The 15,669-nt window shown below is 37.6% G+C and overlaps 1 protein-coding gene across 3 annotated transcripts in view; it reads right to left on the bottom strand.

Annotated features, from left to right (window-relative positions):
• The window catches only part of ST6GALNAC5 (ST6 N-acetylgalactosaminide alpha-2,6-sialyltransferase 5), a 188,589-nt gene that overhangs the window by 130,762 nt on the left and 42,158 nt on the right, over window positions 1-15,669 (bottom strand).

Below are 15,669 nucleotides of genomic sequence, written 5' to 3' on the forward strand. Positions count from 1 at the left end.
TAACCCCAGAAACCTCCATTTTCCAGAGTCTGAATGTAGTTAAAGGAAGTTCAGAACCCAAGGCCTAAACAAAAGAAAAGGAAGAAGGAGGTTTGAGGCCATCCATGTGAAGATCAGAAAAAGAGAGGGTGGCAACATCTTTATTCTTAGCGTTATAGAGTCAATTGATTAAAAATGTAAGACAAAGGAGTAGTAACCGCAGGAGGGAGGCTGAATGCCAATATACTAAGAGGAATGACTGGTGACTGACAAGACACTGAGTTTCTCAAAAAAATAATTTTTCCTCATCTGAAAAGCTTCCTGGCCTCTTCTTTTCTCGTTCTCAGGTTTGTTTGTTTGTTTGTTTGTTTAAACTGCGGAAAGCATGAGCATGAACTGACTGTACTAACCTCAGCTGATGTCAAGGATGTGTTTCTGGGCTTCTGAGTTCACAGAAGATTATTCCCCCTGATTGAGAAAAGCTCCTGACTTTTTTCTATTTATTTCTCCTGATTTAGATTCAGCTTTCCAAAAATATGGACACAGCAGGTCTTATGCCATTTGCGTTCTTGCCAAAGCAACTGCAGACTTTTAGCTGCTTGGCTGCAATCTGATAATTTTCTGAGTTCTGTATAGGATTCGAGATATCTAAAGCCAGCCTTTTCCCAGTCATTATCCATCCTATCTCTCTATTTTGTTCATACCCATCATTTATTATCTGATATACCTTTTTGTAAATATTTTTTTGATTGTGTGTGTTTGACTTCATTCTCCCTCCCCTTCCCCATGACATACATATAAGAATGCTACCTCCGTGAAAGCTCTGTTTCTTATTCAAAGCCTAGAATAGGAGTTCCCATTGTGGCGCAGTGGTTAACGAATCCGACTAGGAACCATGAGGTTGCGGGTTCGATCCCTGGCCTTGCTTAGTGGGTTAAGGATCCGACGTTGCCGTGAGCTGTGGTGTAGGTCGCAGATGCAGCTTGGATCTCACGTTGCTGTGGCTCTGGCGAAGGCTGGTGGCTACAGCTCTGATTCGACCCCTAGCCTGGGAACCTCCATATGCTGCGGAAGCGGCCCAAGAAATAGCAAAAAGACAAAAAAAAAAAAAAAAAGCCTAGAACAGCATTGCACACATCACAGGTACTTAATCATTACATTAAATGAAAGAATAAACTGCTATAATAATTTCAAAAGATCTGAATGCTGGCTCTGGCAATAGCCATTGCCAGAGCACCACCTCTATACGTAGATGATGTAGATCAGGAAGTTGCTTTCTTTACAGACCATTTCTCAAGGAGCAAAATTTTAAGAGACATTTAAGAAATGAAATGGAACGCAATTCTAGCTTTATGGCCTGAGAGTCTTCTGAAGAAAAAACAAGTTACCTCTAAAGAGCTGTAATGCATGCACAATTTCCAGAAGAACCAGTCGTAAAGGAAAGTGAGTTTTTAAGTAAAACTCTGACCTCATTTTACTTAAATCAGAAGAAAAAACAGATGGGGACTGAAAAGTGTTCCAATGAGAAGGAGAAAGTCAAGTAGTAGCACCTCTTCTAGTGAAGATGGTGAGCAGATGTCACCTCATCTAAGAAGGGTGTCCTACAAATGGAGCTCCTTCTTCCACCCTGAAGACATAAATTGTGTGTGTGTGTGAGAGAGAGACTATTAAAAACAAACACTTAGTTTGTCAAGAGGCATGAGAACAGTTCATATGAGTTCAAGAGCAGGATGACCTCGGCAGCAGCCGGGCTGCACAGCATTTCCCACATTAATGGAGACAAACCAAAATCCTTTCCTTTTCAGCTCCAAGGGTGATTTCATAATGGTACCACGTCAGGTTTGGTTAGATTCTCAACACCTCTTCGAAGCTGAGGTGACTCAGCAAGACTCTCTTGTGTTCAGTGAACTTGCCCCCTAACTGCCGTCAGCAATGGCACCCATTTCCCTAAAGCGCCTACTCACCAGTCCCCCACTTACTCTTAGCAGGTGGGAGAACTAAGTGCATGTACATGTCCTGACTTCTCAGCCCTACGCCTAGCATGTATTTACATCCACATGGAGACTAGTTTCTTTCTCTCTAGTCTGAGAGAAAGGTGTTCCCTCCCATCTATGGCTAATGCTTCATGCTCTCCACCCAATCCATGCCTTGTTCCAAATCCCAGACCTCGCTTTAATAATAATCCTCTTCCTTTTCCACACTGACAACCTTTCTTCTAATAACTCTACATGGCCAACAAATATAAAAGTCTCTTTCATTGTTTAAGGCAACCTTTTTATCTGACTCATTATTCCCCTCTAGTTATCACTTAAGTGAATATTTATCTCTATTTCCTCATTACCATTATGTAATGAGTTATTAAAATCCAACATCTATCCTGCCTCACTATGGTAAAAAAAAAAAAAAAAAAAAAAAAAAAAAACCCAAAAAAAACACTGCCTAATTCCTCAATCTAATTAGCTCAAATTTCATGTTACTGTTTTTTTTTTTTTTTTTTTTTGGAACATTCTTTATCTTGAAACTCTTGGCATCCCTGACATTTTCTCCTAAGTCTCTGCTTACCTTCCTGACTTGATTTCCCTTTTGCTGATTCATTTTCTTTTTCCTTTGCCTTTTTAGGGCCACCCCCCGAGACATATGGAAGTTTGACCCCAGGCTAGGGGTCAAATCGAAGCTGTGGGGGCTGGCCTATGCCACAGCCACAGAAATGCAGGATCCAAGCCAAATCTGCAACCTACACCACAGTTCATGGCAACGCCAGATCCTTAACCCACTGAGCGAGATCAGGGATTGAACTCTCATCCTCATGGTTACTAGTCAGTTCGTTTCCACTGAGCCATGTTGGGAACTCCCCTGATTCTTTTTCTTTATGTCTCATAAATGCTGTTTCTTTCCTGGGCCTTGTATTTAGTCTTCTTTACCTTCTACAGATGATCAAGTGATTTAATCCATTTCAGTAGTTCCAATTACCATCTGGAAGATGCTAATGATTTGGAAAAAATCTCTCTCTCATCTATATTTCTCTTTGGAACCCTGGATATATGTGACTGATACATTCCGAACCACAGAATCATGTCAAACCAACCTGGGGGAAATTGAATCATCATCTACCAACCAAAAGTCTACTACAGGTAAACTTTTAAAGGCTATAAAATATTATAAACCTAACTTATTTTAATATTATAAAAATAGCAATAATAATAATAAATAATAATAAAATTTTTAAAAACCCCACACCTAAATCCCTCAGCCAGGCATGCTAAGATGGCAAGAACTACTAAAGCAGAGAAAAGGAATGAGTTCTAATAATTTCAATGAATGTATATCTTGCTCTACCCATAAAATATTCTTAAGAGATAAAAATTGGGATAAAAAAGTATCAGTTTATTAGTTATCTATTGCTGAATAACAGTATTACTATGAATTAGAGGCTTAAAATAACACCTACTTATTGTCTCAGTTTCTGTGGGTCAGGAGTCTGGGCATGACTTTGCTGGGCCCTCGACGGTCTCACAAGCCTGAAAGCAAGGTGTTGGCAGGGGATGTGGTTTGATCAGAGCTTTGTCTGGGGTAAGATCCACATCTCAGCTCATTCTGGTTGTTGGCATCTTACCAGTTTCTCTGCCTCAATCAATATGTATCTTTTCCTTTATATACAGGTGTCATAAATATTGTTTTTTTCTTTTTATAGCTGCATCTGCAGCATATGGAAGTTCCAAGGGTAGGGGTCAAATTGGAGCTGCAGCTGCCAGCCTACACCACAGCCATAGCAACATGGGATCCAAGCCGCATCTGTGACCTATGCTACAATTTGCAGCAAACCTGGATTCTTAACCCACCGAGTGAGGCCAGGGATCAAACCTGCATCTTTATGGATACTATGTTGGATTCTTAAACCTGCTGAGCCACAATAGGAACTCCAGGTGTCATAAATATCTTAATTTTTGACTTTACCCCAAAGTGTCTCCCCTCCAGTTAGACAAAAATACGTAGAGGAGTTCCTGCTGTGGCTTAGTGGAAACAATCTGACGGGCATCCATGAGATGCAGGTTTGATCCCTTGCCCCGGTCAGGATCTGGCATTGCTGTGAGCTGTGGTGTAGGTCACAGACACGGCTCGGATCCTGCATTGCAGTGGCTGCGGCATTGGCCAACAGCTACATCTCTGATTTGACCCCTAGCCTGGGAACCTCCATATGCCATGGGTGTGGTCCTAAAAAGACAAAAAAATAAAAATAAATAAAAATAAAAATAAATCCATAGAGATTGCCAACAGTGTTTTTTAATGGATCAAAAATCCATTCTCAAACTTAAAATCTTGGATATTCAAATTTTAGATTTCTTTCTAGGAAAACACACAAAGTAATAGAGAATTGCAATAATGTAAGAGAAAAGTTTGTAGATTTGCCATTTATTTCAACATCCTTCTCCCAAATAGCCTGCTAGAGTGAAAAGTAATTAATTCATTTGAGCTTTACTCTTTTCCCGCCATCTGTTCTGAGGAAAGAGAGTGAGGAGAAGGGAATTGAACTAATAAACCATCAAAAATGTTCCCTATGCCTGTCTACAATTGCTATTACTGCCCCTAGAAAAATACAAGTTATTTACAAAACTGCTGCTTAAAAATAACATTACCCTTTGATAATTCTACCCAATGGGGTGAAAGTGCTGGTAGCAACCAGTGCATTTATTTACCTATTTAACAAACATTTTAAAAGTGTTTTCTATTTGCCTGATGCTGTTCTGAAAGATTTATGCATCTATTCTCATAACAATCATATGAGTTACGTACTCTTGCTATCCTGATTTTACAAGATGATGAGGAAAAAGAATTAAAGACAGCTCAATTAAGTTTCTTAAGGCCACAAAGCCAGTAGGAAGGAGCCAGATCGGGATTTGAAGAGACACTTTCTGCCTCTCGACTATGCTGTACTACTCTCTGTCTTCACAGCATTCAATGAGCAATATAATGCAACGCAAGGCACAAATGCAAACTATATCTGTAATTTTATTTATTTATTTATTGTCTTTTTTTGCCTTTTCTGGGGCTGCTCCCACGGCACATGGAGGTTCCCAGGCTAGGGGTCCAATCGGAGCCATAGCCACTGGCCTACGCCAGAGCCACAGCAAAGCGGGATCCGAGCCGCGTCGACAACCTATGCCACAGCTCACGGCAACGCCAGATCTTTAACCCACTGAGCAAGGCCAGGGATCAAACCCGCAACCTCATGGTTCCTAGTCGGATGCGTTAACCACTGAGCCATGACGGGAACTCCTACATCTGTAATTTTAAATTACCCAGTGATCCCCAAATTTTTTAAAGAACTGAGTTAAATTAATTTTAGTAACATTGTATTAAACTTTAAATAGATAAAAAACTATTATTTCAGCACATCATCAATACACAAATTATTAATGAGATATTTTATATTCTTTTTCTCCATACATCAGTAAAATCTGGTGCATATTTTACTGTCGCAGTACACATCAATTCAGAGTAGCACATCACAAGTATTAGCAGCCCCATGCGGTGAAGTGGCTAGTCTACTGACTGCTTGCACAGCATCCTTGCTATGATGTGGCAAAGTAAGATGCAGCTAAAAAAAAAAATATATATATATATATATATATACACACACACACATATATTAGGGCTGTATCTGCAGCATATGGAAGTTCTCAGGCTAGGGGTCTAATCAGAGCTGCAGCTGCCAGCCTACTCTACAGTCACAGCAATGCCAGATCTGAGCAGAGTCTGTGACCTACACCACAACTCACAATTCTAAGCAAGTCACTCAACAGATATTTGTGAAAGGAAGACTTGAAGGAAGATGGATTTGTATTTTAATCATCAGTTACCTGTATTAATCCCTTAATACATTAAGATGGCAAGACTGGGGCCACTCAGTTGAACTAATCAGGTCTCCCCTTGTGCTAGAGCCCATGGTTGGCACCAAGCCCTGAGTATGTGCAGATGACAGGCCCTAATTCTGTCAGGGTGCATGCAAGGGAGGCAGATGCTCTAACAATATAGTGTGAGTGTAGCCAGGGAACAGAACCTGAACAGCCTTGGGAGTGACTAACTGACCTGGGCAGAATGGGGATGACAAGAAGCTACATCCCGAAGAACAAAGATGAAAACTACTGAAGTTAAGCAAGAGTAAATAAGATTTATCCAAAATAAGTCACCTTTGCACTTCTAGCTTTCCAGTGGTACACTTGACTACTAGTCTGCTCGACTACTAGTCTACTCAATTACTACTAGTTGGGGTCGACTCGCTTTTCTGATTTAGGTGGAATGCCATGAAAACTGCATGCAAACCCCTCAGTGGTTCAAAACCACTTTAAAATGTAAGTATGGCAAGGGAACCCATGTGCTGCATTTATTGCTAAGAAACTGGAAAAAACGCTCCTACTGAATTACAGTATATTAAGGACTTGATGTGACACAGTTGATATAGCACAAATAATCACAAGCATTTCCTTTTATTAAAAGTCATACTTCCAAAGCATAATTTTGGTGCAGCACACTATAATGAATATAGCTATAATACATCACATCATGTTAAAAATCAATGAAGGATGAAAATACAAGTAGAGTATTCAAAACAATTCAGATTAGGCTAAAGCTGTCGACCTTTATGTTCTATTCCCTGGTCTTAGTGAAGAAAAAAGAGAGAGAAACAACAGAGTTGCTAATAAAATGTGAGACTATATTTCACCCTTATGGGCTAGAAGTCCCATAATATAAATTAACTTTTCTTCAATTTTATTTTATTGAATAACAGCAAAATAATACAAGGTCTATCTTCCCAACTGTGTATTTGCTCCCAGATTGTCTCCAGTAAGCTTCCTTTTCCTCCAATAAATCATACCTTGAAAAGATCACCACTTTCTACTCTGAACCCCAAATTAGGCCCTACAGTATATAGTTAATCTCCCAGAGAGCAGCATTAATACTGGCATATGCAATTATATGGGAATCACAAATAAATGACTTTAACAGATTTACAAACAACTCTTATGGATAAGCTCATCCATCAAATTTAAATGCTTGAATAACAATAATGCCACCTATTAGACAAGCTTAAAGAGAATGGATACATTTTATTATTGTCAAGAAGGGATGGAGATCATGAGGACTCTCCAGTGAAAGGGGGGGACAATTTCATGCCCCATTAAAACATATGGGGCAAGTGCAAAGAATAAACTTGGAGTCTCAATTAAAATCGTGTCTCTTAAAACACACAAATTTAATGTACTACTGTCCTCTGTGTATTTTTCTTACCCACAGCTCATCTTTTTTTAAGGTATCATGACTGGGCTTTTGCTAAATAAATCCCTGACCCTTTCCTAATACTGACACAGAGAAAATAGTCTCATTTCACTTTGTCTCTCCTGTTATGAAAATTCTGAAGATCACAGCTACTTTATTTTTTCCATATACTTATCACCTCACTGCCCTCAAATATAACGTGATTTGTAGTGGTGAGAAACTGGAACAATATAAATACTGCTAATAGCAAGGAAACAGATAAACAATGGCACATTCCTAAAATGTATTTTAATACATTCATTAAAATATTTCACTAGAAATTTTAATAATAAAGGGAAGGTAAAAAACAATATAATGTTAAAAAGCCAGATAATTTTAATACATCATAAACAAAAGACAAATTGGGAAAACACTTGCAACATGCAATAAAAATGAGCTATTTATTTATAACATAAAATAAATAATTACACAGCGGTTGTAAACAAGACAAAAATCCCAATTTGAAAATGGGTAGGGAGTTCCCATTGTGGCTCAGCAGTAAGGAACCCGACTAGTATCCATGAGGATGTCGTTTGATTCCTGGCATTGCTGTGAGCTGTGGTATAGGTCACAGACACAGCTTGGATCTGGTGTTGCTGTGGTTGTGGTGTAAGCTGGCAGCTGCAGCTCTAATTCGACCACTAGCCTGGAAGCTTCCATATGCTGTAGGTGAGGCCCTAAAAAAAAAAAAAAAAAAAGAAGAAGAAAGAAAAAAAAGAAAAAGGGTAGTTCACAAAAGAAATTAAATGGTTAATAAATATATGGAAAGATGTTTGGCTTCACTATTAAGAAAAACTATTAATAAAAATGACCTATCATTTGCACCTAATGAATGGGATATTTCATTTTCTCCTAGTAAACTGGGATAATACTGGTAATACTGATGAGAATATGAAGAGTCCATCTTTCTCATACATTACTAATGAAAATATACATCTTCCCAATCTTTTTTTTTATTTTGTTAGTTCTGAAAAACATATCAAAACTGACCCAGTAATCCCTCTTCTAGAAATGCATCTCAAAGAACTATTAAGTACAAGGAGCTATGTACAAAGAGTTTCACTGAAGCATAATTTCAGAGACTAGAAAACTAGAAACGACCTATATATTCATAAATAAGGGATCGGCTGCATAATTTCTAAAACATTCTTCTATTTGCTTAAGAGAATTATCTGTATGCACTAAAAAGAATGTTTTTCTATATTTTGTGATATGGAAAGATCTCCCCAAATTTCATTGGGATTAAAAAAAAGCCAGAAGCAGGGCATGATTCAGAGAATGAACGCTTACCTAAATTACAGTGATAGCTAAATGCATAAATATAAATAAAGAGTTGACTGGATAGTCGCTGATATACTAACAATGATTGCCCCTGGGTGATGGGATACTGAGACTTTGTTTCTAGAATGCTTGAATGTTTTAAATAAGCATGCTACTTAATTTTAGGACAATATTCATAAGCAAAGATAAAAATGATTATCACGTGACAGCAGGATTATATGATTTTTTTCCTCTTTTAAAGCTTTCAATAATTTCTAAATTTTTGACGATTACTTTGCTTCATTTCCACAAGAAAAATGATAAATAACAAGAAAGAAAGAGAAGAGCCCTGGAATCACCTGCTGATGCCTATTCCCCTCATCTAATCAGGCAGAAGATTTTGCTCAGTTTCCCCCAAATGTGTCTGCTAGAGTAGGGGGCATAGTACTGCAGAGTTCGGCTCACAGGAGGGATTTCAGTAACTAGGATGCTGGTAAAAGCTGCTCAAGCTGCTTGTGGGTTAATGTCCCGGGTTCAGTGCTGCTGGCTTACGGATCAAACTATGTCAGTCTAGGTCCTAGCTATTTCTTCTAGACAATTTGTCACTAGTTATCTTTTTAAATATTGTCTCTCTAAAGTTGGCAAGAGCAAAACATGCAGAGTTTGTGAAATGGCAATTTGTATCTCCCCCAGTTTCGAGGAATGGAAAGAATGTTTACACTTATCAATGTAACTTTTGAAAAAAAATTAGAATCTAGGTTTTATCTTTATATTTGTTTTCAAACATCTAACTAATGATGGAAGCGTATCATGTAGGACACACAGACTCTTTACTGCCTTTCTTCTTTGGGTATCAAATGTTTGGCTTAGATGACCCCCTAATGATAGAGGCCTTCAAACTCCTGAATGTATTTGCATGAAATGCTTTATCATTTGAAATTTCAAAGAAAGGACAGATTGCTCTTATTATGAATTAATTTGAGTACAATATCGACTGAAGAGTTGAAAAAAAAAAAAAAAAAAAGGACTCTGGAGTTCCTGTTGTGGCTCAGCAGAAACAATCTGACTAGCGTCCATGAGAACGCAAGTTTGATCCCTGGCCCTGTTCAGAGGGTTAAAGATCTGGTGTTGCCATGAGTTGTGGTGTAGGTTTGCAGACTCAGCCTGGATCTGGCATTGCTGTGGCTGTGGCTGTAGGCCAGTGGCTACAGCTCTGACTCCTAGTCTGGGAACTTCCATATGCTGCGGGTGCGGCCCTAAAAAGACAAAAAAAAACAAAAAACAAAAAACAAAAACAAAACAAAAAAACCCAAAACAAAAAATAACCAAAAAACCACCTCTGCTCTGTCTGCCCCCTATGATCCTCAAGTATTAGTTACTCTGATAGCAAAGATAAATATCCTTGGCTTGGAGTTGGCAAATTCAAATAGATTGCTGGAGTCTTTAAGGAAATCAGGCCAGCCACAATTACTTACTCTTTCCTAGTTTTTGAAAAGTGACAACAAATCTAATTACTGCTCACGGGTCTGGTACTGGTCAGAAATGTTTTAACCCCAAAGACTATATAGTTCTTAACTCTTCAAGGTCTTTTTGAACCTCTTGGCTGAATTTCCCTTTGTCTGAAACGCTGGATGTTTAAGCTAATGGGACTGCTGATGTTTCAGTTTAGGGGTAGAGTAGAGTGGTAATTTTTGGTATGTAGGTGACAATAGGTGAGAAAGTTAAAGAAACACGTTTGAACTAGCCTATCAGTGAACTTGATATTGCAGAGAAAAGAAGACAAGCAAAAATTCTGGTTATAAACATTTTAGGAAAAGTACAGTGTATTAAATACTCTGGTATCCTTCATAAATCCCAGTAAACTTGTAGATCCGAAGTTTAATCTTAATAACACATGTGGATATATTCAACCGCAGCAGATATTTGTGCCCTGTGTAAAGGTAACTGTGGTTGCAATATAGAGATGCACGGGATGGACCTGCCATCATGAAATGTGATTTGAATGAAACGCCCCAAAGAGAAGCATCATCTCTAGATACTTAGATAGTGGGGCATCCCTTCAATGTTCTTCATTTCACTTCTCATGGTCGGCACTGGAGTGGAAGGGCATCATGGAGTGCAAAATCGATGCCACTGAACAGTCTCTGGTTTGGGGGCTTTGAAGATATAAATAATATGTCTTTTATCTGGAAGGAAAAGTCTTCAATTCATGTTCAACTTATCTACACTATATACTTACACACACATACAATACTAATCCACACTAACACACATGCATGCACACACACAAAAACCAAGACAACCCAGGAGAAATCTGTCTCTCCCATTCTTTGGTATCACAGTGGTGCTGATTATTCCCCTACCAGCTATAATGCTCATTTTAGTACCATCATGCTGTTTACTTGACCATGCTTTCAACAGGACTTTCATTTGATGCATTTGCAAAAGCCCAGGAATGCAAATGCATTGGAATGGCACATTAATTTCTGAAGTGTTGAGCTGATGCATTGTTTCTGTGAATATCTGTATGGTATTTCCTAGATGTGGTGGGGGCAGCCATATCTTGGGATCATGCTTTTCCAAACACACTCAATTATGTCAGTTGTTCTGCTGCAAATCCATGAAAATCTAACCTCAGTGCAGCTAGTAGTGAAACTCAGTAAACCTTTTATTCATCTCTAGTTGATAAACCAGTGCCTTCCACAGAAGCTGTCCAATGGCTGCAAGTGTCCAATCTCTGTTCCTGATCCTCCACTTGCTCTTTTTTCATTAGGCAATATTGTTTAGGTATTTAAAATAAACTTTCTGTTTTGAAATATTTGTAGACTCATAGGTAGTTATATAAAATAATAGACCTTATAGGTCTTTTGTCATCTTCCAAATTCTAACATCATGCAGTATCTTCTGAATGGCAACACCTTGCAAAATTAACATGCAATATCACAACCAGGGTACTGACAATGCTGTCAGTGGTCAAAACATTTTTGTCACCACAAGGATCTCTCGTATTGCTCTTTTAACCCCACCTTGACCCCCCTTGCCTCCTCTCCATTTCTTCCCCCTAGCCTCCTGGAAGTCACTAATCCATTCAACAGTTCTTTAATTTTGTCGTTGAAAGAATATTATATAAATGGAACCATCCAGTAGGATTCTAAGACTGGATCCCTAGCCTGAGAACTTTCACATGCTGCAGGTGTGGCCAAAATATATTAAAAAAATAAAAAGATTGACTTTTCTCACTCAGCATAATTCCCTGCGGATTTATATAAGTTGTAACCATCATTTGCTCCCTTTATTGCTGAGCGGTAGCCCAGGGCATGGATATGCCACAGTTTGTTCCTTTGTTTATCCATTCACCTATTAAAGGACATCTGGCTTATTTCCAATTGTTAGCTATTATGAATGAATCTGCTATGAACATTTTTGTACCGGTTTCTGTGTGAACAACATAAGTTTTCATTTCTCTGGGATAAATTATCAGATTTTATGGCTAGATGATGTATCAAGTTTTATGACAAAATACTAAACTGCTTCTATGTCAAGCACAGCACAGTAGCTGTATCATTTTACATCCTTACCAGCAATGGGGGAATGATTCACTTCTTGGCAAAGTATTAGGTACTATCACTAATCTTTATTGTGCTATTCTGGTAGGTAGGTAGTGATTGTGGTTTCCATTTGCATTAAACTGATGGATAATAAAGTTGAACATTTTTTTCATGTGCTTATTTGTCATATATACATGGCATATACATATATATATATATGTATATATATATATATATATATATTCTTCAGTGAGATGTCTGTTCATATCTTTGTACATTTCCTAACTGGATAGTTTTATTTTTTACTGCTTAATTTTGATAGTTCTTTGTATATTTTAGATACTAATCCTTTGTTGGGTACGTGGTTAGCAGATATTTTCTTCCAAATTGTATCTTATTTTTTTTCTTTCTCTTAACAGGATCTTTGTTTTACATTTTGATTAGGTGTATTATTTAAATTAATAAAAATATCAAAATAAATAATTGAAAATTAATAACATTTATTAATTTTTCTTTTTATGGATCCTGCTGTTGTTGTGAAGACAAAGAAGTCTGCCTAGGATCAGATCCTGAAGATTTGCTCATGTTCTTTTCGGGAAGTTTTATATTTTTATGTTTTACTTTAAATCGATAATGCATTTTGAGTTATTGACTCATAAGGTGTAAGGTCTAAGTCAAAGTTGACTTTTTTTTTGTCTATGGATGTCTGATTGTTCCAACACCATTTGTTGAAAAAAGCTATCATTTCTTCATTGAATAGCTTTTGCACCTTTATTGAAATTCAGTTGGGCATATTTGTGTGGGAATCTTTCTGTGTTCTCTAAACTACTGAAGTCAACTATATGCCTATGCTTCCAGCAACACCACACTGTCTTGATTATTGCAGCTGTATATTTGGCTTCACTGTAATGTAGAGTGATTACTCTCACTTTATTCCTTTTTTTCTTTTAAAGATATTTTGAGCTATCCTAAGGCCTATGTCTTTCCATATAAATTTTAGGTTAAGCTTGTCTATGGCTACCACTTTGCTTAGGTTTTAGCAGGAACTGCAAAGTTTCAATTATGTTGAGTCTTCCAATCCATGAACCCAATGCCTCTCCATTGATTTAAGTCATCTTTGATTTCTTTCCATGGTATTTTGTGGTTGTCCACATATGGATCCTATACATGTTTCTGTTAGGTCTATACTAAGTAGTCCATTTACTTGGAGAGATTGTACATCGTTTTGAGTTTTTAATTTTGATTTCCATGCATTCATTGTGAGTATATTGAAATCCAATGGATTTCTGCATATTGATCATTTATCCTGTGATCAAGCTGGACTCATTAGTTCTAGTAGATTGCTTTTTCTTTTTTTTTTTTTTTTAGATCCTTTGGAACTTCCTATGTAGAAAACCATGCCATCTGCAAACAGAGATAATTTTATTTCTTCTTTTCCAATACATGTGCTTTAAAATTTTATTTTTCTTTCCTTATTTTGGCAGCTGGGCCTTCTAATGCTATGCTTAATAAGAGTGATACCAAACATCCTTTCCTTGTTCCCCATCCTAGAGGGAAAGCATTGTCTCTTTCTGTTAAGTATATTACCCATGTGTTTTTTTGTAGATATTCTTTATTAAGCTAAGTTCCCCTCTGTTCTCAGTTTGCAGAGAGTATTGATCATGAATGGCTGTAGGATTCTGTCAAATGCTTTTTTTTTGGTATCAATTGATGATTGTATGTTTGCTTCCTTTAGCATTTTGATTGATTTTCAAGAGATGAATTAATTTTACATACCTGGAGATTTCCTTTTCTGAAACTTTTAAATGACAAATCTAATTTCATTAATGGTTTTAGGACTATTCAGGTTGAGGCGCAGGTAGATTTTAGTTTTCAAAGGATTGGTCTATTTCTTCTAAGTTGTCAAATGCATCAATGTACAATTACTCATACTATTCTATTATCGTCATTTTAATGGATGCAGATTTGTAGTGCCATCCTTGTGTTATTCCTGATATGGGTGATTTTCGTGTCTTCTCTCTTTGTATCTCTTTCAGTCTTGCTAGAGGTTTATCAATTGTATTGATTTTTTTTTGAAGAACTAGCTTTTTGTGTCATTGATTTTCTTTTTGTTTCATTGTTTTCTTGTTTTCAATTTCTCCTCACTCTTCTTTACACTGAAGATCTTGTCTCCAAGACAGGGAAAGAAGAGTTCTTTTTCTCTCTCAATTTCTTTCTAGTTCTTGGTGCTTCCCCATGCCCCATCCCCCCTTATTCAGCCCTTTTGTGTCAGAGGAAGGCTCCTTTCTCCTTTCATAAGCTAAGCTCCATCTCCCCAGTTTGTTTCAGTTTTCTTCTTGGGGTCACACCACATTCAGTCACTTTGCTTTCTCTTTCCTCTTCCAGCTTCTTCTTAGCCCATCAGTTTATTCCTACCTCTATTCCACCCTAAATAAAGTCTCTCAGGCACATTCCCCACTAAGCTATTTCTTCTCTTCACCATCAAACTTCTCAAGCTGGTAGGTCACATTCTCTGCCTCTAGCACTTTGTTTCCCACTCATTCTGGCCCCCTCTCCATTGTTGTGACTTCAACCTCACCATATCTCAGTTTACTTCTGATGCTGCTTGTTGGCTTCCACTTCTCCTGACAGTAACCTCTTGCTAAATAAGTTTCTACTGCCAAGTCTGACTTTTGATTTGGTATGGCTTCTGCTTATTGTCTGCTTGTCATCTGCTTATCTGTGGGCTTTGGCATCATTCTATTCTTTTGATTTCTGTATCCACACTCTTCAAGAGACTATCAGATTGGTTGGTCCGGCACACTCCAGTACAAACTTCCTGATTGGCCACATCTATTTTGTACGATTAACCCATAGGCTGACTCTGGGTGGACTATTGTTCCCTGGTCCAATCATCTGTGACCAGCACAGCAAGACAGTGTGGGTACAAAGCCTGAAACCTATATATGAGAAACCTGTCAAAAGGAAGCTGAGGGTAAGGAGGGTCTATGAAGCACGCAAGAGTAAACCGCAACTTGAAATTCCATATTGGGTAAACTTAGGGTGTGAGTTTGTGGGTTTGGCATTTTTAGTAAAGAAGCTAAGTAGACTATCCTATGATAGTCACTATATCTGAACTAGCAGGGTTTTTTTTTTTTTTTTTTTCCCAAGTCTAAATATCTGTGCTTTTAGTTTCATTTTCTTCACAGTTTCTATGTCACATGAATTTGAAATTCACCAAGGATTGTCATATGGCTGTTTTCCTTTGAGATGTCAAAGAATAATGAAACTGATTCATAGAAAGTTACTGAATTTATAGCAGCTAGATTTTTAAATTTCTAAGTTTTGTTATTTCCTTGTAGGAAAAATTCACCTGTACTTCAAAAGGCCAGATATAGAAAGCCGACTAAAGAAGCCATTCTAAAATACTTGACTCTCCTTTCCTGGACATGACATGCATATATTTTCCTTTTTTCCCCTAATTTACATGTGAAATATAGTCATCACTAGAAAGATGAATATAGCACGTCAAAACATGATACAGGACATTATTTCTCACCGCCTTATTTTTCCACAAATATTTCCATCT

The sequence above is a fragment of the Sus scrofa genome, chromosome 6 (genome assembly GCF_054392235.1).
Source record: "Sus scrofa isolate SSC_HxYL_T2T_F1_AM1 chromosome 6, Sscrofa_HxYL_maternal_Yorkshire_Landrace_v2.0, whole genome shotgun sequence".
NCBI lineage: Eukaryota > Metazoa > Chordata > Mammalia > Artiodactyla > Suidae > Sus > Sus scrofa.